The following is a 24,149-nucleotide window of genomic DNA, read 5'->3' as shown; positions in this document are numbered from 1 at the left end:
TCAGAGAAAATGGGAAAAATGTGAAAAATAGCTGTTTTTTAGACAACATTTATGGCCCCTGCGACCTTGACCTTGAAGCAAGGTCAAGATGCTATGTATGTTTTTTGGGGCATTGTCATCATACACCATCTTGCCAAATTTGGTACTGATAGACTGAATAGTGTCAAGAAATATCCAACGTTAAAGTTTTCCGGACGGACGGACGGACGGACGACTCGGGTGAGTACATAGACTCACTTTTGCTTCGCATGTGAGTCAAAAACCAAGTTAGCATAGCCTAGTGCACAAACATATCCTTAGCGGATTATGACTTTATTCAGTTATTCTGCAGAAAAACAGAAATGCTGGAGAAAAACTGTTTGTTTCTGCAGCATTTCTGCATAATGTCATCTTTCGCGAGAGCAACGTTTTTTTCTGCAGTAAAACAGTTTTACTGCAGTAAAATTGAAATCAAGAATGCTGCAGTAAAACGGCGATGTTGTTTTACTGCAGAAAAACTGTTTTACACTTTTTCTTCAGCATTTTGGCATTATTCAGTTATTCTGCAGAAAACAGAAATGCTGGAGAAAAACTGTCTTTTCTGCAGCATTTCTGCATAATGTCATCTTTTGCCGAAGCAACGGGTTTTTCTGGAGCAAAACATTTTACTGCAGTAAAATTGAAATCAAGAATGCTGCAGTAAAACGGTGCTGTTGTTTTACTGCAGAAAACCTGTTTACACTTTTTCTGCAGCATTTTCTACTGGCTCATTATAATGTTGGAGCACGCGAGCCCCCCTCTGTCGAGAGATGGACTCATCCAGAATGACCAATAGTTACAAACTATTATACTATCCCAGGGGGCGACGAATACAAACGCTACTTTACAAGGTCGTTCGTTTTTCTCCAGAAAAACTGTCACAGACTATTCTGAAGAAAAAGTTAATCGCAATAATGCTGCAGAAAACCAAGTAAACATTATGCTTCAGAAAAACTGTTTTACTGCAGTAAAAAAACGTTGCTTCGGCGAAAGATGACATTATGCAGAAATGCTGCAGAAAAGACAGTTTTTCTCCAGCATTTCGGGTTTTCTCCAGAATAACTGAATAATGTCATAATCCGCCAAGAGCCAGTACAAAATGCTGCAGAAAAAATTTAAACAGGTTTTCTGCAGTAAAACAACAGCACCGTTTTACTGCAGCACTCTTGATTTCAGTGAAATGTTTTGCTGCAGAAAAAACCGCTGCTTCGGCGAAAGATGACATTATGCAGAAATACTGCAGAAAAGAACGGTTTTTCTCCAGCATTTGTCTTTTCTGCAGAATAACTGAATAAAGTCATAATTTGCTAAGGATACAAACACCCACACAAACGGTACTCATGTCACAGTTTAGATCTAGATCTAGACTCCAAGCTTGACACATCCTGTCAGAATGTCCTTTTCTCGGTTGCTTGTACCCAAAATAAAACGTGACTTCGTTACTCACCAGTCTGTGTTCCCAAGGCGATTAATCATGCTGCTGTTGTCAGAAAGATGATTTTCCTCCACGTTCCTTTCATTTTCTCGTGCCCGAGGTTCAAACATATATGGTACAACACGATTGTGGTTCACCACGTTTTGTGCGCCACGACTGACTGTCGTCCATTGTGCTCTCTTCCCATGTCTACGTCACAGGCACTTGGCTGGCGCGTCGGGAGTTCTCGGGTTTTCTCGGCAAAGTCCGGATGAGCAAATTTAGTACACATGCCAGTTGGCGAACGGCTGAGCGCAGAGCGGTTAAAGTGCAGAAAAATGTCGTAACTGGAACCCCTCTACACACACTCAAACCTGTACTTGCAGGGTTTAGACACACTTTAAGGGTATTTTCAAAATGCTCAACCACATTGGCGAAGAACCAATAGAGAGATTAAGTGTACAGTTTTAGTGGTAGTAGTAGTGGTGAACTTAAGGAAAACCTATGTATCATTACGCATTCCGCTTACCATAACGAAACCGACAACGGCGTCTTGGCCCGTGCGTTTAGTTTCACTTTCGTTAACGTGATGGGAGGGAAGACAACTGTTGCAATAATTCGAAAGAGTAGCGTCCCGTGTCTGGACTCTTCAGTTGGAAAAAGAAGAAAAGTCATACACGGAGCAGACGACACAGCCGAAAACAAGAACAAAAGAAACGATTATTGCAATGTTGTTTGTATTGATACATCTTAATGTTTCTGTAATACATTTTAACCACTCAATTGTTGAATAGGCGCATGCAGAACGTTCAACGTGTACAGAATCTTCAGAAAGTGAATTCGCTGGAAGAGAAGTGTTTGCGTGCATCTTTCTCTTTCTCCAGATTCACTCATTCCGATTCATTTCTTTGGCTGAGAATTTAGTGCATCAAACCTGGAATAAATCACACATGAAACTGACATTTGTAGCATTAAGTTGTTCAGTAACATACTGGTTATAAAGAAATGTATGAATAAACATGCGTTCGCTGAGTTTTCACATAACATTCAGGGCTCGTTATTTCTGTCGATTTAACCACCGCTCGTTAGCAGATCAAAGGGAGCAAACGTAAACTTTGACCCCTAACCTTTGAACTGCGCACAAAACGCTGACGTCACCACATAAAAAAAGTACCGATAACCGCTAACACTAACACTCACACTGTACAATTAATTAACCAGTCTAATGTCAAACTACTGAAAACCTGAGGCTTTCAGTTTCACTTTTTTTTAAATGAAATGTTGGAATTGCTTCTCCTTTGTCTTCTCTATTTTTTCTTTTTAAATAGCAATGGAGCAAGCAATAGACAAACGATAACAGTCATCTCTATGATTAGGTAGTCCAAAGCCTCTTTCCCGAGTTGTCCCAAAGCCGGAGTTATCCCGTTTTGCTAAAGGTTCACAAATGATTTCTGGTGTAATTACGTACCGCATGTAATAAAACACTGAATGAAACAAAAGTTTGAAGTCTTATCTTGGTTTCTGTGGTGATGGTTGTTTGAATTTGTTGCGCTAGAACAGATAACAACTCTCAAACCGAGGGCCCCGTGACCACCGGATGCCATTGCGTCACGCTCTGTGGCATTGTCAGGCCTGACAGTATGCTCACACAATCTCAGAGTGCTTCGCGTTGTTTCATTGGTTGACCTAGAAATGATAACCAATTAAAAGCTTTGTTTCTCAGCTTCATTTACATGTAACATTAAGCGGGATCGGACGTTGGCGAGAAAACGTGCAAAGCAAATGAAATATCTGACATAATTTTTTGGAAGTTTTGCGATGTACAATCGATCTCAAAAGGATATCATCAGAAAGAAGAAGTATTCGACTAATTAATGCGGTATAGTTCTTGCCTAAACGTTATTTGTACGCCGAGCACTTGACGGGAGAAAAACGTAAACAAAGCCGTTTGTGCAACCCAGTCACCCTGAGCCGTGATGGCCGAAGCTTGTTCACAGCCCTGTCGAGCGACTGAAGACATCGCCGATTCTCCGCCTCGTCCATGCGAATCATGGAATCTCAAATCCTGATTCATATTGTTTTTATCAGTTATAAATAAAATCTGTGCGGATACATGCGAGTAATGCCAGCGGTGTTGTCACGGCTTCTGAAGAAAACAGAAATCATAGTTCACGAAGGTGGAGACTGCCACAGTTTCCTGGAAACCCCAGTTGACTTAGACTTTGTGTCTACTGCACTCTCAAAACTTAACTTAAAAAGAGGATAACTGCTTAGTGAGGTAACTGAGGTGAAACTAAAAGCAACTCTGCCATGTGCTGAAAAAACCGAGTAATCCCGTACGAAATGAACTTATAGAAAACTTATAGGAACTTATAAGAAACTTATAAGAAATGTATAAGAACTTATAATAAACTTATAAGTTTCTTATAAGTTCTTATAAATTTCTTATAAGTTTTGTATATGGCATTATAAGAATAAGTTTTGCTATAAGTTTTGCTGATAAGTTTCTACCATTTCTTATAAGTCTGGTATAAGGAATTTGTAAGGAATTGACAGTGTTATAAGTTGCTATAAGAAAGTATAAGGAAATTATAGGGAAATTGTACTTAAACATTTTGGGAGTCGATGTGGACTTAGAAAAAATAGGGCGCCTTCCACTGGCTGTCAACCTGCAAATTTTTCTAAGTCCAGAAGCAATATCAAAAATTCTTTTAATTTGTTGTTCCAACATCCTTGGAAAGAAATATACCATCTCACGCTTCAAAATGAACAGGAGGGAAATATGAATCCACTGATTTGGAAGATAAAAAAAATTAAAAACAAAAATCAAACTTTGAAATCTTGTAAACCAATAATTATATAATGAAAAGAAAAAGTCAACATTTTCATTCAGAGCCTATTTAGTTAAAGGTAAATGTATCTGCATATGGGAGTTTGTGTACAATCGTTATTTACTGCTCTGTCTGTCTGTCTGTCTGTCTGTCTGTCTGTCTGTCTGTCTGTCTGTGTCTCCCTCTCTCTCTAATGTATAATAAATATTCTGTACAAAAGTTAAATGAAAAGCCGTACCACAAAGTTTTTCAAATTTGGTTGATGGTTCACAGTTACCAGAGACTTTCTATGACTGTCTGCTGTTACACAATCAAACAAAAAGACTACAAGACAACAACAAAAACTCACATACAAGTAAAATTTCCTTGTATGATCATTGTGGGAATCAGCTTTCTTTTGGGATATGAGGCCTCACAAATGAAGAGATTCTCTCTTTATAAAAAAAAAAAAAAAATAGTATTTTTCATTTCAGTAATGCCTTTAAATACCTTACCTACTTTAGTCCTCAATTGTTTAGTATATATGCAATAAATAGGTAAAGGTTAAGAACACTCATCCTAATTCCTAATTTTTATTTTTATTTTATTTATGTCACTAAGTAAATTATCTTATGAATGCTTTCTTTAAATAAAATATTAGGAAATAAATTAATAAAATCAGATATAATTTTAAAACAAGAAGGGCAAAGCCCATACGACTCACATGCTTGACCTTGACCTTTACATGACCTTGACCTTCAGGGTCAAGGTCAAATAACTAAACCTAGTAATGACATCATACACTAAGAACTGCTTTAGACATTTTTCCTACCAAAATACAATGTGACCTTGACCCAAGGTCAAGGTCATCCAAGGTCATGCAACACAAAGCTGTTCATTCAAGACATAGGAAGTACAATGGTGCTTATTGGCTCTTTCTACCATGAGATATGGTCACTTTTAGTGGTTCACTACCTTATTTTGGTCACATTTCATAAGGGTCAAAGTGACCTTGACCTTGATCATATGTGACCAAATGTGTCTCATGATGAAAGCATAACATGTGCCCCACATAATTTTTAAGTTTGAAACAGTTATCTTCCATAGTTCAGGGTCAAGGTCACTTCAAAATATGTATACAATCCAACTTTGAAGAGCTCCTGTGACCTTGACCTTGAAGCAAGGTAAACCAAACTGGTATCAAAAGATGGGGCTTACTTTGCTCTATATATCATATATAGGTGAGGTATTCAATCTCAAAAACTTCAGAGAAAATGGGGAAAATGTGAACAATAGCTGTTTTTTAGGCAACATTTATGGCCCCTGCGACCTTGACCTTGAAGCAAGGTCAAGATGCTATGTATGTTTTTTGGGGCCTTGTCATCATACACCATCTTGCCAAATTTGGTACTGATAGACTGAATAGTGTCCAAGAAATATCCAACGTTAAAGTTTTCCGGACGGCCGGACGGACGGACGTCCGGACGGACGGACGGACGGACGGACGGACGACTTGGGTGAGTACATAGACTCACTTTTGCTTCGCATGTGAGTCAAAAAACCACACTCCATATTTCAGAACATTTTCTCAAATAAATCAATGCAAAATGAAAAACAATATAGTATTTTAGTATGAACAGAATGAATAACCTTAATCCTTATTTGAACAACCATAACATAAAAATTCAAATTAACTACTCAAGGTAAAGGGATAAAATCGTAAATGTTGCATACATATATATGTCACAGTGGAAATGAGAATCCAGTGAGATTCCGAATCGCACTAGTGGAGATTGGAATTCCAGTTTGCACTAGGGCAAACTAGAATTCTCATCTCCACTGGATATTTGCTAGTGAAGATTGGAATTCCAGTTTGCCCTAGTGCAAACGGGAATTCAGTTTCAGTGGAGATGGGAATTCCAGTTTTCACTAGGGGAAATAGGAATTGGGGGAAATAATGTGTTCAAAGGTTTATAATTGTTGTTAAAACCATTTCATCTTGAGTCACTCATGACTTTAAGGCTTACTCATTTCAGGTATTGAAATGCAGAAATTTTTAATTTAATTTTTTTTAATTTGAATTGATATAATCGAACAACACAGAGTAATAAGGTTTTATTATCAATATCATTAAATCATATCACACAGTTAAAAGTTTATGAAAGATGAAGCATGAAAGGTAGGCCTATCTATGCTACATGCCTTCACACACACTCCCACACATGCATACACTCACGCACACACACAAACATGCCTTTTTTTACATTTAGTCAAGTTTTGACTAAATGTTTTAAGGCGAAGTGCGCCACTGAAATTTAGAGTGATGGGACTTAAACAGCCATTTTGAGTTGTTAGCAGTTTTGCACCTTTCAATCTGTCTACTTTCATGAAATGCATATGATTACACTGTACAAATTCATCAAAGTCTCTAAAAACATATTTCATTGCACCAACCCGGCGAATTTTTCTGTCTTTTCATTCACTCTTCCGATAAAAATTCCGATTTTCAACCCTTGACAACAGACATTTCTGCTCGCCCAACGCGGGAACGTCGTATACCGTTTGAACAGCAGTTCTCTCCCCTGTGTCATTCGGCGGTTATTTTCGGTTAAATATGGATTCTCCTGGGGAAACCCCCCTATTTTTTAAACAAGCAAACCACAGACACTTTCCATATACGGGGGTATGACGTAAATACCTGGCCACGATTGGTCAGATAGGCTCGCGTGGCTTTTCGCGTTTTAAAAGTCGTCTGCTCACCGCGTTTAGTTTTCGACTGAGTTTGCTTAGAAAAATGGCACGTGTGAAAAGATCAACGCTCCGAAAAACACATCATAAAGGCAAGTGTACGAGAAGACAACAACTGAAGAGTTGCAGAGACAAGAGAACAACTAAAACACAATCGGTGACCAAGCGCACAAAATCTGGATCGACCGCTGTGGCATGCAGATCAAATTCTGCGTCAGGACTGAGAGTGTGTTCTTGGCGGTTTGACGCGAAAACAATTCAAGACGAACACATAGGCCTACACAGCAGCCACTGCTCAAAAGCGACAGGTCCAGAGGCTTCCCAAACAAGGAGATGTCTTGTTGATTTGGAAACCTTTGATGGTATTGACTTGTAAACGAACTTTGTTGTCCGCAATGTAAACAGCCAACGCTGTCACCATGCCCAGACTCAAAACAGAGACACGGCCTTGCAGTGTACGCGCATGTGAGGAAGTTGTTCCAGGTACCGCTGGATACCTTGCTTCCAAAGAAAGCGGTCAAACGGATTATGGTCTCATCAGGCAAGCCGTTTATTCGTCCAGACTCCTTGATATGTGGGCTAGGTGCTCAACAATTTAACAAATTTTGTGAAAGTTTAGATTTGGTAGGCATGGATCACAAAACCTTCCAGAAGAAAGCTGATAAACTCGATCAACGACTTGATGTAGATCTACTGGAGGAGAAAGTATTCAGTGAGGCTGTCCGTCAGGTCAGACAGATACACGCAACGCACAATGGAATGACACTGTCTGATGATGATGTTCTTGATATCAGTGTAAGCTACGACGGATCATGGCTGACCAGGGGGCACTCGTCCCACATTGGAATAGGGTGTGCTGTAGTCTAGACGTGCTGACTGGAATTTGCTTTGACGCTCATGTTATGTGCAACTACTGTCATACGTTTGCCAGACAACTGGAAACAAACTTCTCCAGGAGAAACCCCTGGAGTATGCTGCCTGGCTGGTAAAACAACTGGACATCTGTGATAAGAATTTTGCAGGTGAGTGCGTAGATCTAAACAGTATGTGTGTATGGTGCGTTTGTGAAGACGTTTGTTGAAATGGGATGATAGTGTGTTGTGTTTGAATTTTACATAGATCTGTAAGTGTTTGTGAAAATGTGTGTCAGTGTTTTGTGTGCGCTGTCTATGTGAAGTGTACGTGTGTGTGTGTGTGTGTGTGTGTGTGTGTGTCTGTCTGTGCGTGTTTGTGTATTTGTGTGTGTTTGGGTACTAATCCATGCATAGTAATACATGTACTGAACAAAAACAATGATAGCGTCTATGTTGGTAGATCTGTGGCTGATTGCCTTGTGTGTGTGTGTGTGTTTGTGTGTGTGTGTGTGTGCGTGCATGTGTGCATGCATGTGTGTGTGTGTGTTTGGGTACTAATCCATGCATAGTAATACATGTACTGAACAAAAGCAATAATAGCGTCTATGTTGGTAGATATGTGGCTGATTGCCTTTTGTGTGTGTGTGTGTGTGTGTTTGTGTGTGTTTGTGTGTTTGTTATTCAGTGGCTGACTTTGACTGAAACGGTGGATTTATTTTTAGGTTCCAGTGGCATCATGGAAGTCGAGGCGGCTCGGGTTCTGTGGGGCAGGTCAGTGTCGCAGCACAATCTGCGATACACAGTTATCCCGTCAGACGGTGACACAAAAACCTTCCAAGAACTTTCCAAAATAAAGCCTTATGGAGATCAAGTAACCATCGAAAAAGAAGAGTACATCAATCACGTTTCCAAGCGTCTTGTAACAGCGCTTCGCAACCTTGTGACAGACTGCCGCAAAAAAGGAATCACTTTGGGAGGGCGAGGGTATGATCAGCTGACTCTGAATACAATCAGGAAGTTGACGATATATTATAATCGGGCAATTAGGGGGGGGGGGGGGGTAAGACAGTTGCAGACATGAAACGGGCAGTGATGGCATCTCTGCGTCACGGCTTCTCAACAGATGACAAGCCACAGCATGACTTGTGCCCCCATGGTGCCGCGTCATGGTCCTTCTACCAGCCCCCAGGACCACACGCAAAACTCGTCCATACACCTCTCAACTTCAAGAAGCTGAATCCTCCTCTAGAACCAGTTTACCAGAGACTGACGAAAGATCAACTGCTTCAGAGATGTGTGTCAGGAAAAACCCAAAACTCTAATGAGTGTCTCCACAGCAGCGTTTGGGTTCGCTGCCCCATGCAAGGACAAATTTGCATGCAAAAATCGCGTACGGATTGCAGTCGTCACAGGGGCTAGGGAATTCAATTTTGAACCAGCGGCTGCTCTCAACACTGCACAGTTCTACGGCTTTACAACAGGCTGTAACATGAAAAGACTAAACAAGGCTAGGAGTGTAAAAAGGGTTCTTGGCAGCCTCAGGTTCAAGAAAGATCAGCTAAACAAGAGACGCGACACTGTGCGTGCAGCTAAACTCAAAAGACAGGATGAGCTCATCAGACTATAAGGGGGTGCAGCATATGCTGCTGGGCAGTTTTAGGTAAGCCTGTAGTTACCAGGTGTCTGTGAAAAATACCTGAACTATGTTAACATTGATTTGGGGTGAATGAAAGAGCTTTGAAATGTTCTCGGCCTTGTTTCTCTGTTCAGCGTTTTTGCATGACCTGCTTTCTAGGAAACTGTTTTTCTTCAATCCAGCTGTTCAGAATGCAATGAAACTTAAGGGACATGCTTATCAGAGGACAACCTGTGGAATGACAACAGGAATTTTCTTTAAATTAATAAATAACTGTTCAGGCGGGTCATATTTACTAAAATTGTGCTGAAAAACATGATAATTCATCTAAAAAAAATATTTTATCAGAACTATTCATCCTAGAAAAAATCCCTGTTGTCATTCCACAACTATGGACTCCTACATCCTACATATAAAAAATCACATTCCTATGATTTAAGGGGAAGCTAAAAAACGTGTTCCTAGCAACCCATTTTGGCAGTTGGAGATTGCCGTTTCCATGGTAACGGACAGTGACGGTACTGAAAACGTTATCCGTTTTGAAATCGTATATGCCTTACCACTTCATAAGCATATAACATTAGCCTATGGTAGAAGTAAATACAAATTTAGATTTTAGTGGCTCCCTTTGCCTTAACGTAGAAGGGGGAATCGAGACGAGGGTCGTGATGTGTGTGTGTGTCTGTGCGCGTGTGTGTGTGTAGAGCGATTCAGACTAAACTACTGGACCGATCTTTATGAAATTTGACATGAGAGTTCCTGGGTATGATATCCCCATACGTTTTTGAGTCACTTGAGAAAAAGTGACTCTATGTAATCGGTCAGTGTTAGTCTGTCCGGCCGGCCGTCCGTAGACACCACCTTAACGTTGGACTTTTCTCGGAAACTATCAAAGCGATCGGGCTCATATTTTGTTTAGTCGTGACCTCCAATGACCTCTACACTTTAACGATGGTTTCGTTGACCTTTGACCTTTTTCAAGGTCACAGGTCAGCGTCAAAGGAAAAATTAGACATTTTATATCTTTGACAAAGTATCTCGGAAACTATCAAAGCGATCGGGCTCATATTTTGTTTAGTCGTGACCTCCAATGACCTCTACACTTTAACGATGGTTTCGTTGACCTTTGACCTTTTTCAAGGTCACAGGTCAGCGTCAAAGGAAAAATTAGACATTTTATATCTTTGACAAAGTTCATCGGATGTGATTGAAACTTTGTAGGATTATTCTTTACATCAAAGTATTTACATCTGTAGCCTTTTACGAACGTTATCAGAAAAACAAGGGAGATAACTAGCCTTTTCTGTTCGGCAACACACAACTTAACGTTGGGCTTTTCTCGGAAACTATAAAAGTGACCGGGCTCAAATTTTATGTGAACGTGACTCATTGTGTTGTGAATAGCAATTTCTTCCTGTCCATCTGATGCCTCATATAATATTCAGAACTGCGAAAGTGACTCGATCGAGCGTTTGCTCTTCTTGTTTTCATTTTTTTGATAAATGTCTTTGATGACGTCATATCCGGCTTTTCTCATTTTTTAACCAAATTGGTTGAAATTTTGGTCAAGTAGTCTTCGACGAAGCCCGGACTTCGGTATTGTATTTCAGCGTGGTGGCTTAAAAATTAATTAATGACTTTGGTCATTAAAAATCTAAAAATTGTAAAATAAATATTTTTTTATAAAACGATCCAAATTTACGTTTATCTTATTCTCCATCATTTTCTGATTCCAAAAACATATAAATATGTTATATTCGGATTAAAAACAAGCTCTGAAGATTAAACATAAAAATTATTATCAAAATTAAATTTTCGAAATCAATTTAAAAACACTTTCATCTTATTCCTTGTCGGTTCCTGATTCCAAAAACATATAGATATGATATGTTTGGATTAAAAACACAGAAAAGCGTGCTATCCTTCTCAGCGCAACTACTACCCCGCTCTTCTTGTCAATTTCACTGCCTTTGCCATGAGCGGTGGACTGACGATGCTACGAGTATATGGTCTTGCTGAAAAATTGCATTGCGTTCAGTTTCATTCTGTGAGTTCGACAGCTACTTGACTGAATGATGTATTTTCGCCTTACGCGACTTGTTTCTTGTTTTCATTTGACTGAAAATCCATCAACAGTTCTTGCAAAATGTGCTTTCTGGGTGACATTTTGTACAGCAGTCTATGTTTGGTTTTCGGCAATTGCACCGTTTCGTTAGACAGTCGTTCAGTAGTCGTGGTTTTACAATACAATACAATAAAACTGTCGGCTCTGATGGCCGAGGCCATCTCTCTCTCTCTCTCTCTCTCTCTCTCTCTCTCTCTCTCTCTCTCTCTCTCTCTCTCTCTCTCTCTCCTCTCTCATGCTTCATCTTATATAAACTTTTAACTTTGTGATATGATTTAATGATATTGATAAATAAAATAAAAAACGTATTGTGCGCAATTACTCTGTGTTGTTCGATTATATCAATTCAATAATATTTTTTTTTATTTCTGCATTTCAATACCTGCAATGAGTAAGCCTTAAAGTCATGAATAACTCAAGATGAAATGGTTTTAACAACAATTATTAACCTTTGAACACATTATTTCCCCCAATTCCTATTTCCCCTAGTGAAAACTGGAATTCCCATCTCCCCTGAAACTGGATTCCCGTTTGCACTAGGGCAAACTGGAATTCCAATCTTCACTAACAAATATCCAGTGGAGATGAGAATTCTAGTTTGCCCTAGTGCAAACTGGAATTCCAATCTCCACTAGTGCGATTCGGAATCTCACTGGATTCTCATTTCCACTGTGACATATATTTTGTCTTCATTTTTTGTTCTGAATGTAATATCCTTTTAGGGGAGGCAATCATGTATGCAATTAAAAGAGCAATATTGCAGTTATTTTCCTTTACATCCGGGGACTTCTGAATACAGAGCAAGATAGGAAGGCCAGTAGCAGTTAATGACACATTATCTGCAGAAATACCACACTTATTTTCAGTCAAATGATTTTTTTGAAAATAGAGAAGTTTCAAGGAGTAGAAGATGCATTTGGAGACCAGCACTGAGAAGAAATTACAGCATTATGTGTGTCAGGAGTTAATTCAGCTGATGGACTATCGGCGGTTGAGATGATTTGCTGACTGGATTCAGTCAAAAATTGGTGAGTTCCATCGTTTTCTTTGAAGTTAATGAGGAATGAAGGTAAACTTATTTGCTTAGAGTCATGTTTTTTTTGTACAGATGGAAGAATTCGGGAATTATTCCTTGTCCAATGCATTGTCACTTTTTGTCAGTAACTCGGAGTTAGATTTACTTTAGAATTTGCACTTTGACTTAGCCAGTATTTTCGAATGGTTCTACACAAAATACTGTCTTTAAAATAGTTTTACTTCAAGTTGGCTTGAAGGGTTTTGCAGAGCTTTTGTGTGAAGTAGAGTCCAATTTACTGCAAGGATTGGATGTGCAGACTATTCCAAAAGAAAGAGAAAGAAAGGTTTTTAATCCATCGATGTAATACACTCATACAGAGGAGGTAAACTTTTTATCGTCAGTAATAATAGTAATATTGTGATTACTATGAAGCATTAGCTGTTTCATTCCACAGTAGGCTGCAAATGTGTTTTTAGAAAAATGTTTGAACAGCATTTTTTTCTGCAAATTTTAGTATAGGTCTACTGGTCTTTTTAACTTTAAGGCCTGGACCACACAAAAAAGGAATGTAACTCACTAACTGTAAGTTGTAACTTGTATTGTAACAAATAAGCTGCAATACTGTGATTCATTTCGTACGGGCTACTACGACTTGAAGATTAACCAATCAGAAAACCGGCATGCTTTTGTATGAATGGCATTCCTACCCACAATGCAACAGTTTCGTTCCCACAATGCAATGCGGTTTCCTCTTGTCGATGATGTCAACAAACACAAAAAAGCAAAAGTTGAACATCGAGTGAGCGTAGAAAAAGTTGTTTGCCATCGCTATTTTAGTGTTCTGATAGTGAATTTTGTATCAGACTGACTGTAAAATGCCAAGAGCAAAGGGAGGGAAGAGGAGACTGCAAGCGGGTGACAAGGCGCTTCGTTATCTAAGACGCACCCCCTTCTTTTAAAAAAAAATTGTAATCCAGTCACCCATTGGACGCAGGGGGGCCGATGACTTTAACTGAGTGAAAATATGTGTGCTCTGTGTGTGCGGCCAGATCAAAGGCATTGTGATAACTGGGTGGCCTTGTTAAAAGACACGACCTTGCCATGAGAGGTGGTTCCCCTGTCATATCTGAGAGAGGAAACACTTCCTGCATCGGGGTCAGTGACCGGTCAGTGACCGAGTTTAACAGAGTGGAAATCTGTGTGTGCGGCCAGATCAAAGGCAGGGCAGTACCTAGTAGCTGAAACATGCATTATCACAAGTTGTTTGACTGGTACTCAAGCGGTCTCTTTGATTTTTTCGTATTTCATACACGGATTAGGCGCTTCGTTATACAAGACGCAGGGGTCAAACTCGAGGAAAAAAGTCGCGCCTTATGACCCGGAAAGTACGGTAATTGTTGTGCCCCCGCTTTTAGTTTGAACCTGTCGATATATGTACATGTATTTATGGGATGTATTTATGTGTTTCTAGCTGCTGAAGTGGAAGCTGGGTCCGCCATGCTGACGCTGCTTCTGCTGTCAATGCCCGTCGGCGCCGAAAAGGAGTATGCGGGACAGCGTCGTCTGAATGTTCGGGCTGAGGAAGCACGAGATGGCAATGTGTATGGAGGGGGAGAACATTGAACATTACACTACATCAGGATGACCAGGGACAACAGTGATCGGGATTGTGTGTGTTCAGTGACTGGAAGAAAGGACATTTTCTCTTCATAAATCACATCAGTGTCTTTTGGTGACTGTATTTCGCACAGGAGTTGTTCTACAAAGCTGTGTACCACGAGAGGGTCATGACTTTAGAGTTAGATTTAGGATGTTTCTCTTGCTTCTCGAATGATATAATTATAAGGATATCAACACACTGCAAATTGACCAAAGAGATAACGATAATAAAATCAAGAAAATCGTTAGATTGGTTAGTGTTTTGTATAAAAGCAAACACAGAAAATGACGTCAAAAATTGCGTTTTTATTGTGACATGCTTAGCCTACATCTTGTTTTCAAGTATCCGTGTGGCTGCTAATGAAATGCGACCATGAACACCTACCCCCCCCCCCCCCCCGATATACATCTTTGTTGTGTTTTGTGCTAGTGTTAAATATATGCACTTAGCTGTTTCCCCCTACTCATGTTTACAGTGTGCATTTGGAATGTTAAATAACGATTTCCTACATAACATTTGGTTTAAAATTTGGGTTGTTTAACCCTTACACTGGTGCAATTCTGTAACACATGTTACATAGCCAGTGGTGAATTAACAGAGAGAAAAATAACAAAAAACTGTCATATTGGTTTTCGCATTCATGAGAGGTAATCGGAACCGACCAAACAGACTGAGCCAGTAGCGCGACATATGTCGTGACAACCAGGTGACAGTATACGTAAAGTAGCGCGACATATGTCGCGACAACCAGCCTAAGGGTTAATAATTCCTACGTAACATTTGGTTTATAAAACCAACCGTGAACTACGTGAACACGAATATGTGACTCGGTATATTATCAGGCACTACTGATGTGTAGTGAATGCGTAAAAATGTGCGCCTTGTCAATTCGATTCGATTTGAATGTGATTTTGCCTTTTGCGGGTCGCCACTAAGCTTCATTTATATTTTTTCTTGTTACGCTGGATCGTTAAAAATTACATTTGTCACTTAGCGGCGCATGAAACTTGGTGTTTCTTTTGCATGTAATGTTCTTCAACATCGCTGAAAGGTTTTTCCATGAAAAAAATTCTGTCGACTTTTTGAACGCAGCAGGAGTGGAGCGTTTTATGAGTCGTTACCAATGAGGGACGAATGTTACGTAAGCAACCTTTTGCGACTCTTCGCTCTAAAAGTGAATATTTTTTAAAAACGTTCGACATTTTATTGTTTTATTTTGTGATATACGTGCTCAGTGTCTCTTTTTCAAGTCTTAGACTATTCTTTGTAGCCTAGTCCTGTTCCAGTTGTAAGAGTTAAGGTAAAAAAAACCTGTTGAGTTTTCATCAAGATTTAAACACACTCGATCGACTAGTTTTTTTCTTTCGGAAAACAATTAATCGAAGAAAATCAGAATGGGAAGCAAATAAAGCTTGTTACTATTATACTGTGGCTTTTTGTTATCTGTCTCGTGTGTTTGGACAACATGTAAGGTAAAACATGTGTGATGTTACACACCTTTCCGACCACCCCTCGTATCCAAAAAAAGCATAAACTTATCTTTTGTTTAGCATGGCACCGTGGCATATGTCTATATCTGTCACATAAACCATAAAAACAAGCTATCCATACACTTTCAATTTTCACGATGCATGTCACACTTTTGGTACACAGCTTTATGGAATGACCCACAGGTATACATCATATTTGAAGCAGCAGGACATGTTAAAGTAGGATGGGATTACTAATGTGCTGTGGGTGAACTGTTAGGTCCCTACCAATCACTCTCCAGTAGTATCTAGTCTAATGGAGACACAAATCTGAAATAAGAAACTGTTCTTCACTTCTTTGCCTGTTTTCTCTGTTTTGCGTTTTGTATTGTTGTGATACACTCAAAACCCTAAGGGTTTGCAAGGAATAAAGCTAGAGCCTTGAAAGTCTGCAGTGTGTTTTTTAACATATTTTCCCTCATATTTACGGTTGGATGTGCACTTATGACTAATACTTTTTGTTTTCTGTCAATCTAAAGAAAAAAAAAGATTGTTTTTTCTAATCATAAAAATATTTCTGTACAAGATAACAACGAATCAAAACGTAAAAATATAGATATATAATTTACTAACAAAATGCAAAAAACAGAATTGATTTATCTGAAACCGTTTTTGAGTTATAAGATTTTTGTTTTTTTGTTTTGGTGGCCATTTTGAATCGTTTCCATGGTTACCAAGACCGTTAAACGTGTAACAAGACATTTTTTCTGTATTTCAGCCCAGGCACATTCAAACCCCTTTAAGTAATTCAACAGAGTTCATAACGATTTTGATCTAAAATTTGCTAGCCTGTCTGGCCTTAACACTATTGTGACTAGCATTGCCACGGCGTTAACGTCCTGCCTGCCCAAGCTTGCCACCAAGAAACTTCCCAAAAAACAGTAACTGTAAAGAAATCTGTCTAGCAAGCTTGAATTAAGTCCAATCACCACCAAATTTTGTGTACTAATTAAAAAATGGATGCCCAGTTCAGTCGTGCTATTTATAAGTTTGTCACGCGATTTGCTTTAGCAAAGGGGGGGTGAAAGGGGGATAATTTGTGTTTTTTAACGTTTTTTTGTGTGTGTTTTCTTTTCCACTGCTTTTTTAAAAGTTATTTTTTAACAGAAAGTATTATAAATAATTTTATAACCAAACAAGGTGTAAAACCTATGAATTAGCTGAAATATTGTTAAAATTCTACACAGAAATAAGGAGACAGTACAAAGAAAAAAACAAGCAAATCCCGCATTCACTCACAGCATCCTGACTCAAATGAAACAAAACTGTGACACTCACCAAATGATGTCTAGGTAATTACTGTATCCATATTGAATATAAGTCACATTTTCACAACAAAGTCCCAACTGTACACCTATGAACATTTCCAAAAGGATTAGGCTCCAGCCATCCATTGTTATCAGTGCTGCCACGCCCCCCTTGCAACTACACATTCGAAGATTCATGCAGTACCACCCTAACACGTGTAGTTTGCCGACTCATACTAGCAGCAACAACGGGACTGTTTCTTCCTCAATATCACTGCTATTATCGCTTTCTTGAGGCGAAAACAACACGTCGGAATCATGATCTACAGGGTCCTCAAGATCCAACATCCGGAGAATCTCCTCCCGTGACAAGGCTCGCCTTCGATTCATTTTTTTTCTCGAAAAAACCGCACAAACCAGACTAATTTTACATATGGCGGAAGGGCACACCAAGTGTGTCAAGGGAAACAACTCAATTTACTGCAAGCTTCAAAAACCGGGAAGCAATCACGAGTCGTGTACCTTGAATGTCTAATACTAAAATAGTCACTTCCCGTCCGTGGGCGTTGCAGCGCTATTACTAATATAGTCACCTCCCGTCGCGAAAGTGTTAAGGGGGAACAGGGTAGGCAAGCACTTTTTTTTTTCTTTTTGAAACAGCTTGCTGCTTGTTTGATTTTTGCAAGCAGAATAACCTAATTAAGGGAAACCATTTTAAATTTTGAGTGAAAAGCAATTTTTGGGGGTTTTATTCACCAAAATGTGAGAAAAACGTTATAAAATGTGCTTTTTTTAAAATGTTGCAGTTTGTGAACCAGTGCATGTTTTGATCCAATTTTTCTTCTTTGCAGCAATATGTGTGTGTTTAATAATTCTGTGTATCGAAAAGCATTTCTAAGCAATATATTATTTTAATTTAGCATTTTCAGTTACCGGTTCAGTTCTGATAAGAAAAATACATGAAATCCTAACTGTCAGACTCATAAAAACCCAACCAATGCACTGAACTCTTATTCCATACACAGAACTGATGCTGTACAACTCATAAACAACATATACAACAAGAAGAGCAAACGCTCGATCGAGTCACTTTCGCAGTTCTGAATATTATATGAGGCATCAGATGGACAGGAAGAAATTGCTATTCACAACACAATGAGTCACGTTCACATAAAATTTGAGCCCGGTCACTTTTATAGTTTCCGAGAAAAGCCCAACGTTAAGTTGTGTGTTGCCGAACAGAAAAGGCTAGTTATCTCCCTTGTTTTTCTGATAACGTTCGTAAAAGGCTACAGATGTAAATACTTTGATGTAAAGAATAATCCTACAAAGTTTCAATCACATCCGATGAACTTTGTCAAAGATATAAAATGTCTAATTTTTCCTTTGACGCTGACCTGTGACCTTGAAAAAGGTCAAAGGTCAACGAAACCATCGTTAAAGTGTAGAGGTCATTGGAGGTCACGACTAAACAAAATATGAGCCCGATCGCTTTGATAGTTTCCGAGAAAAGTCCAACGTTAAGGTGGTGTCTACGGACGGCCGGCCGGACGGCCGGCCGGCCGGACAGACTAACACTGACCGATTACATAGTCACTTTTTCTCAAGTGACTCAAAAACTGAACAAATCCATCAAGCCTTTCAAAAGTTGCAACATTTTAATTGTAGCGTTTTGTCTGAAAATTACATTCAGAGAAAACAGCATTTTAAAGATTTGAACCAGTACATAAAAAAACCAGTAGCACAGTGCACCCTGAATTCATATGTTTTTATCAGAATGACCACTTTACTATGTAGGGAAAAGGATTTGACAATCACATTATCAGGATTTTTTTTATATACATCATATGAAAACAACCATCTTTGTTTGTACCGATATGAAAACATGAATCAGAACCAAACTGTCAGACTCATAAAAACCCAACCAATGCACTTAACTCTTATTCCATACACAAAACTGACGCTTTACAAATCATAAACAACATAAACAACAAGAAGGGCAAAGCCCATACGACTCACATGCTTTACACATTTTTCCTACCAAAATACATGTGACCTTGACCCAAGGTCAAGGTCATCCAAGGTCATGCAACACAAAGCTGTTAATTCAAGACATAGGAAGTACAATGGTGCTTATTGGCTCTTTCTACCATGAGATATGGTCACTTTTAGTGGTTCACTACCTTATTTTGGTCACATTTTATAAGGGTCAAAGTGACCTTGACCTTGATCATATGTGACCAAATGTGTCTCATGATGAAAACATAACATGTGCCCCACATAATTTTTAAGTTTGAAACAGTTATCTTCCATAGTTCAGGGTCAAGGTCACTTCAAAATATGTATACAATCCAACTTTGAAGAGCTCCTGTGACCTTGACCTTGAAGCAAGGTAAACCAAACTGGTATCAAAAGATGGGGCTTATTTTGCCCTATATATCATATATAGGTGAGGTATTGAATCTCAAAAACTTCAGAGAAAATGGGAAAAATGTGAAAAATAGCTGTTTTTTAGGCAACATTTATGGCCCCTGCGACCTTGACCTTGAAGCAAGGTCAAGATGCTATGTATGTTTTTTGGGGCCTTGTCATCATACACCATCTTGCCAAATTTGGTACTGATAGACTGAATAGTGTCCAAGAAATATCCAACGTTAAAGTTTTCCGGACGGACGGACGTCCGGACGGACGGACGACTCGGGTGAGTACATAGACTCACTTTTGCTTCGCATGTGAGTCAAAAATGAAACAAATCCATCAAGCCATTCAAAAGTTGCAACATTTTAATTACAGATGTTTGTCTGAAAATTACATTCAGAGAAAACAGCATTTGAAAGATTCCAACCAGTACCTCAAACTAGTAGCACAGTGCAGCCTGAATTGATATGTTTTTATAAGAATAACCACTTTACTATGATGGGGAAATGATTTGACGATCAAATTATCCAGACTTTTAAAAAAAAATCATTTGAAAACTCATCTATGTTAGTGCAGATATGAATCAAAACGAAACTGTCGGACTCATAAAAACACAAGGAATCCACTGTATTCTTATTCCATGCACAGAAATGGTGCTTCACAAATCATAAACAACATATACAAAATTGGAACAAATCCATCTTGCCATTCAAAAGTTACAACATTTTAATTACCACATTTTGTCTCAAATTACATGTAGAGAAAACAGCATGTAAAAGAGTCTCACTAGTACCCCGGTAAACTAGTACCACAGTAGAGCTTGAATTAATGGGGTGGTTTTTTTTTAACCAGAATAACACTTTAACTATGAAGGGGAAATGATTTGATAATCAAATTATCAGATTTTTTTGATTTAAAAAAAAATCATATGAAAACATTAAAAAAGTCAATTATCTGTGTTTGTGCTGATATGAAAATATTGATCAGAACCAAACTGTCAGACTCATAAAAACCCAACGGATGCACTGATTTCTTATTCCATTGCATAGAAATGATGCTTCACAAATCATCAACAACATTACATAATTATATATATACACAAATGGAACAAAGCTATCAAGCCATTCAAAAGTTGCAACATTTTAATTACAGTATTTCTGTGCTCAATCCTAACACTGCAGCAAATTTCAGTAAAGCTGAATGTCCCTTTCCATGTACCAACATGGTCATACGCGGATTATTTAAAATGCAACTTTACCACCCGAAGCGTTGCAAACACCGGGAGAAGAGTAAACAACTGCAGACTTGAATGGACACTCATATGCACTCCAGATGCAGGGCCTGTGCAAATCCTTGGGCTTTCATAATCAGACTGCTATCAGACAAGCATTCAGTACAGGATATAGACCTTTCAGCAATAGATTGAGCTGATCAATGTTGACAAAAGCCCAACACATGTCAGCGGAGTGACGTAGCACAGTACCAGTATCCATATCTGCTTGTGATGGGTCAGAAGATGGCAAAGTATCTGTATCTTCTTATGGTTGGTCAGAAGATGGCAAAGCTGATGTTTCTGCTGTGGAAGAGGCTAGTTCCGGTTTAGCAAACTTTTCCATCAGGTCAATCTTTCTCCTCGCTGCCACCACAGGAGGACTGGCTCTCCCCTTGCTCCAACCTAATAAATACACAAACACTGATTTAATATTTGATACAACTGTCCATGGTTTTTGTTTGTAATAAGCTGCAAAATTTATGACTCAATATAAACGTCAACAAGTGCTTGTACTTTATTTTGCAAATGACCATGTTACATGGGGTGTACCTCAACTTTTTGGCTAGGCCGGTAAATCAGAAATCCCAATCAGCCCCCAACCACTGAACCAGGCGGGTTTTCTTACAACCACCTCAGCGGCTCGTACCCACATATGTCGGTTGACGAACACACACACACACACACAAAAGACATTCATTAATTGGCCCCTATCACAAAATTTACATGTCAAGTTTACTATGGAATTTGAGTAACCACACAATCACATACACACAGGAACTAATACTGAAACTAGCTGAATTATTTTCTTTCTTTCTTTCTTTCTTTTCATATTTTTCTTTTAAAATTAATTTATTTCATCACACTTGCTATGTATTTGCTTGTTTCTTGTCTGTTGTCTGTTTTGTGTGTGTGTGTGTGTGTTCTGTGTGTGTGTATACATTTTCAGATTTCCTAAACCTAGCACTGTTTGCAGGTGATCTTTATGCTTTTGATTCATGAGTTGCATCCCCAGTCCTTTAGTTTAACTCTTTTTTTTTCTTTGGTGAAGTAAATTGGATCTATTTTTTTATTCCTTAGTTAATGGAAAAGATTTGACAACAATATTGCTGTCAATGATAGGTTGGTCAGCCATGCTGGTGTAAACCAATCCTTTAGAATTAGAGAACGCTCTCTAGTAGGGTACTTATTTTTCTACGGTCAATGACCAGAAACAGAAACTGTGTCAGTCGTACATCGCTCAGATGCTGCTTCTCAGTTTGACCCCAGACAAAGAATAATGATGACATGTTACACCATAGTAAGCTCTCAAGGACTGGCCAGCGAAGAACAATAAAATAGGGGTTGTGAAGACGATATCACAGAGATGATCGAGGGAGGGAGGGAGGGGGGGGGGGGGGTATGCGGCGGCGGCATGGTCAGTAAATTGGATCAAGAAACACGCAAAATACTTCAGACACAAACTGTTTATCATTTACCTGCAAACCCTAACACATTCTTACAACAACAACAACATAACAATGTGCAATAAATCACGTTGTCAAACAAACAAGATCGAAAAGAGAAAAAAGCAAAAACCAACCTCGTCGAGTCAAGAATCTTAGAATGTCGTCTGCTTCAATACGATAATGTTGGTTCATTTCGGAGTGTTGTTACTTCCTTCTACTGTTCGCTGCTGCTGGTTCATCTTTCTCTGATATTTCTTGCCACTATGCCGAACATTTCCAATGTTAGGGTTGTTCTCCGCAGCTCAAAACTTTGAAAAATGCTGCTGAATCGGTGAAAACGTCATGGATTTGTTGACACCGGGGGACTGATAAGTTGTCTACTGCGCTTGCGCCAAATGCCTTTGACCTACATATATTTGCATATATTAATTCCGGGGTTTCGGTTGGAACGGATTCTCTCTCTTTGTGCCTATGTCAACGGAAATTCCCCAACGGTGATGACGTCATCTTGAAGAACGGAAATTTCCACACAGTTTGAACAGCGAAGGGTCATGTCATGTGCGCACATTTACCAGCACGGAGTATCCAAAGTTGACAATTTTTTCGATTTTTTTGATAAAACACAGACAAAAACAACAAAACATCGGTTTGAAAATGGTTTTATTTACATGAATACATGTCTAAAATGACAAAAGCAGATTATTGAATGCATTCCAGGATGTTCAAAGGTGTGAAAAATGCAACAACCCCAAAAAGGTGTATGAGACCAAAAATAACTCATTTTGCCTACCCGGTCTGCCCTTAATGACACCTGACAGCGATTGACCCCAAAATCGACCTTTTGTCCGTAATAATTTCAGAATGTGTTGAAACAAGTGTGAAAAAATTAGATGAATCATTCAGACAGACTTTGTGATACAGAATGTTGGTATGATGACATGCCAAGATTTCAGATAAACGAGGGTTGGGTAATTGAATGGGGTTTCTGACCGGTCAATCACAACAACAAGACCTATTTCGAAGTGGTATTAATTAACCCCAGGTTTACGTTTGTTGTGATGATGTGTTTCTATTTGAAATATTGGAACGTGTCTTTCCGATATGGCTGTAAATAGCATAATTACATGACAAATTACATTTTTGTAAACTAAAATTACACCAGTTTTTCATTTTGCATGAACATATTTTCTGGAGCATCTGATCGATTTTAACCAAAAAATGACACAATCGAAAATTTCAGTAATAAATTTTCATTTGATTAATATACTTATCCAACTCACATATAGCAATTTACTTCAGTTTAGTGCTAGGACGCTGTACTACGAATCACCTTGGTAACAAGGGAGGCAATTCTAAAAAAAGAACGACCCTGACCTATAAACAGGACATAGGCCAGACCGAGGCTGCCTTCCTACTTGTGCCGCCATCTTGAATCATTCCCTTGGAAGCGGAGAAAAACCCCTTCTTCTTTTTTTTTTTAGAAAATCCTAGTAGCGGGGTAAGCGGGAGGGAATTAACGATGTGAGTTGGGTAAGTATATAAATCAAATGAAAATTTATTACTGAAATTTTCGATTAAATTACATATCTTATCCCAACTCACATATAGCAGATTGCTAATGTAGGTGGTGGGATGCTCACTCTATGGCTAGGCAATAATTTGCCCTGCTGCTACCATTGCTGGTAGCGCATTGGAACCGTCCTGTTGCGCGCTGGAAATGTCGCGCAGGTAGAGGTTGATAGAGAACGTCCTCCGATCTCCAGTAGGCGGAGTCAAGGACTTCAGATAATCTTCCCGATATTAGCACCAACTTAGATATGTCCTTATCTACCTTTGTGTTCAAAGACGATAAGAGTAGCTTTTGCTTGTGATCTTAAACCCCTTGTATGAGACAGGAAGGAGCATAGTGACCTAACTGGTCAGATTCATAAGAATGGGTCGCCTGCGGCGAGAA

The 24,149-nt window shown here is 39.0% G+C and overlaps 1 protein-coding gene and 1 long non-coding RNA gene across 3 annotated transcripts in view; one reads left to right on the top strand and one right to left on the bottom strand.

The window, feature by feature from the left end:
• The window catches only part of LOC138952793 (thioredoxin-related transmembrane protein 1-like), an 89,174-nt gene that overhangs the window by 52,536 nt on the left and 12,489 nt on the right, over positions 1 to 24,149 (bottom strand). The gene's annotated exons all lie outside the window — the stretch shown is intronic.
• LOC138952803 (uncharacterized) lies at positions 13,287 to 15,707 on the top strand. Its single transcript, XR_011451424.1, has 2 exons — positions 13,287 to 14,818; positions 15,041 to 15,707. It is a non-coding gene; the product is annotated as an uncharacterized lncRNA (long non-coding RNA).

The sequence above is a fragment of the Littorina saxatilis genome, linkage group LG17, assembly GCF_037325665.1.
Source record: "Littorina saxatilis isolate snail1 linkage group LG17, US_GU_Lsax_2.0, whole genome shotgun sequence".
In the NCBI taxonomy this organism is placed as follows: domain Eukaryota; kingdom Metazoa; phylum Mollusca; class Gastropoda; order Littorinimorpha; family Littorinidae; genus Littorina; species Littorina saxatilis.
The sequence above is the reverse complement of the archived record's forward strand: the minus strand, read 5'-3'. Positions and strand labels throughout refer to the sequence as shown.